The following is a 3,128-nucleotide window of genomic DNA, read 5'->3' on the forward strand; positions in this document are numbered from 1 at the left end:
TTTCTCCCTGTGTCTCATAACCATGTCCACCAACGAGAATGCTAATTTACCAGCTGCCCACCTTAACCGATTCAAGAGCAAGGGGAAAGACAGTACAGAAATGAGGTGGTGCTAAATAGAAGTTAATGTGGAGCTAAGGAAAGCTAAGGATGACCAGATGCTGAAAAGGAGAAATGTAAGCTCATTTCCTAATGATGCTACTTCTCTACTGCAAGAAAATCTCAGCAATCGGCACTGTAAATTGGTCTGTTGATGACATTGTCCAGGTAATTTCCAACAATTTGTAAAGCCAGCTTCAGGCTCCTCAAGCTGCTGAGAAATTCTTTCTAGGGAAAAACGACCTCCCATAGACAACATGATCTGGACTGGTTTAATTCCAAATTTGTGTCCTTGGGTAGAACTGACTGTAGTCCCATTCAGTTTGAATCTGCTTGGGTGCTAACATTGCTTCCAGGACATCAGAACAGACCAAAGCTGTGGTAGATAGAGGTGCTATCCTTATTCCAGCATTCATTTCTCTGTTGGCATCTCCCCTTGCTCACATCAGTGAACGAGCTGTATGGAAACATTGCAGGTGGTGGTTCAGTTTTCTAAGATTGTGTCTAGTATGATACAGTTGATCCATTGTTGGCTCATCTTGTATTTCCTAATATGTCATCTTTAGCATGTGGTTACTTGTATCACCTTACCTGGACACTTGAAACCTTTGTTGCAACAAGAGTCCTGCACCCCCATAAGATTATTTTGAGCAAATTCTTCCAACTTTAGTTCATCTCCTGCATCACGATGATCTAGAAGTATTAGCAGATACCTGCTGGACCATTTCCTACCTTACAGATGGCCCAAATGAACAAATCGATATGGTCATGAAAACAGGAGTTGTGCCTCAACTTGTGAAGCTTCTAGGAGCTGTTGAACTCCCAGTTGTGACTCCTGTGCTAAGAGCCATAGGAAATATTGTCACAGAGACAGATGAGCAGACTCAGTTCATCTGAGATGAACTGAGTAGATATGGGAGCACTTGCTGTCTTTCCCAGTCTGCTAATTAGCCCCCAAACTAGTATTCATAAGGAAGCTACAGGGACTATGTGAAACATCACAGCTGGTCACTAGGACCAGATACAGCAAGTTGTGAATCATGGATTAGTCCCCTTCCTTGTTGGTGTTCTCACCAAGGCAGACTTTAAGGAAACTGTATGGGCTGTGACCAAAGTGTTGGAACTGATGGGCCGGCCGAGTGGCTCAGTTGGTTAAGAGCTTGCTCTAGAGTTTGAGCTCTGAGCAACAGCAGTTCGAGTCTGGCCCGAGCTGAGCTGCCGCTGAGCTGCCAACAGGTGGCAGGATGGCTCAGCTAAAAAAAAAAAAAAATCAGAAAAGTGTTGGAACTGGTGAACAGATTGTATACCTCCTTCATTGTGGCATAATAGAACCATTGATGATCCAAAATTNTGTCCCACCTGGCCGCCCCCAGAAATATTTTTTAATAAGAGTCTCATTTTGTGATTATTTAGGAAAAAGCGGCTTAACCGTTGTTATGCTGCTCACTGAATAATCATCACTCTTCATCTCCTGCTGTGTGATAGAATTTCACTTCCTGGTCCCATAGTGTGATGTAGGGCCGTATGATTAGTTCTGTTTAGCTCATGATGAGCAGAAATGATTTCTGAGCATTTGGTTGCAGGGGTATGACTTTCCAAAGCCCTCTTTCCATGATCAGCAACCTTGGAGACAGGTTGTTCTATCAGCTGGGTTCTAGATAAGTGACAACCATCAGAGCCGCCTGCTGACCCACATGTAGCATGAGCCCAACATAAACTTTTTTTGTTGTTTTTAGCTATTATGCTTTGGGAGTTTGCTACAGTAACCTAAGTAGCCCATCTTGACTGATACACTGTTCAGTGTTGGCTTATTGAATGACTTTAACTTAGGGACAGTGTCAGTCGTTGTAAGAAAATAGGTCAAGTTGACCTGTACATGTATTTTTACTTTATTTTCAATGGTAAATGATTTTAATGTATTTCTAAGGGTTAGAAGGTCTTTTACATATGCAGGACTCCCTTTAGTCTTGCTTTGTTCCCTTTTCCTCTTGTAACTCACAAACCCACTTCTGTTTTTGAGAAACTGGCTCTAAAAGGACTTTTGCCCTACAGCAGGGTGGGTCAAATCTGGCTACTACCTACTTTAGTAAAGCTTTATTGGAGCATAGCCATGCCAATTTGTTTATGTAATGTTTATGGATGCTTTTGTACTGCAAAGGCAGAGTTGAGTAGTTGTAACAGAGACCATATGGCCTACAAAGCCTTATATATTTGCTGTCTGCCCTGTAGGATCCTTAATTATAGGAATGGGAAGATTCCTGGGTAATTTGCCACAATTGTTGCAGACGCCCTAGCTCCCAGAAGTTTTACCTGATGGAATGAAGGCCTGGATCTCCAGTGACCCTGTATTTTATATACTATCCTTAAGGCAGTGACACAGCTTACCCATCTTGGATTCTGCCTGTGATAAAGAAAAGACTTCCTCAACCCTAATAATCAAACCATCTTCCATATTGCCACCTTCATTGTCTTGGTCCAGGCCGGCTGCTGGGCAGACTGCTCTCAAGTCCACTTATGCGACTGCTGCTCAGTGATTCTGCTTTGTGTTTGTTGCTGTTGACATAGGGGTTGTCAAGCTGCATGGAAGAGAGTGGTCAGATTATTTTATATGATGGGTCATGAATGTAAGGCTGTGTGGGGAGATACGGAAACTGGAAATTTTCAGCAGTCACACAGCCAGGCCACATGACACTGGAACATTATTCATTACTGCTCAGAATTCAACAGTACCCATAGGAGGCCAATAGCAGCCCTCTCTCCCATGCAGAGCTCCCCAGGAGAGTTGACCATGTCAGTTAATCTTTATCCAATTTGGCATACACTTATTAGCATTCTTATTTGGGTCAATAATGGCTGACAGCCTCTCTTAGGCCTATGGCGAATGTGCTTGCTTTTGCTTGGTGTACAGTCAGTTGGGGCCTGGAAAGCATGGCAAATGATATATAAAACATGGTGAATTATGGTCAAGAAGCCACCTGTGGTTGTCTTTTTTGAAGGGATGTTGGAATGGCAAGAACTTAGAGTCTTCAG

General features: G+C 43.0%; 1 protein-coding gene and 1 pseudogene across 1 annotated transcript in view; both read left to right on the plus strand.

The window, feature by feature from the left end:
- Nucleotides 1-3,128, plus strand: part of STARD9 (StAR related lipid transfer domain containing 9) — a 110,754-nt gene that overhangs the window by 40,272 nt on the left and 67,354 nt on the right. The gene's annotated exons all lie outside the window — the stretch shown is intronic.
- Nucleotides 23-1,552, plus strand: LOC109383972 (importin subunit alpha-1 pseudogene; annotated as a pseudogene).

The sequence above is a fragment of the Hipposideros armiger genome, unplaced genomic scaffold, assembly GCF_001890085.2.
Source record: "Hipposideros armiger isolate ML-2016 unplaced genomic scaffold, ASM189008v1 scaffold_92, whole genome shotgun sequence".
NCBI lineage: Eukaryota > Metazoa > Chordata > Mammalia > Chiroptera > Hipposideridae > Hipposideros > Hipposideros armiger.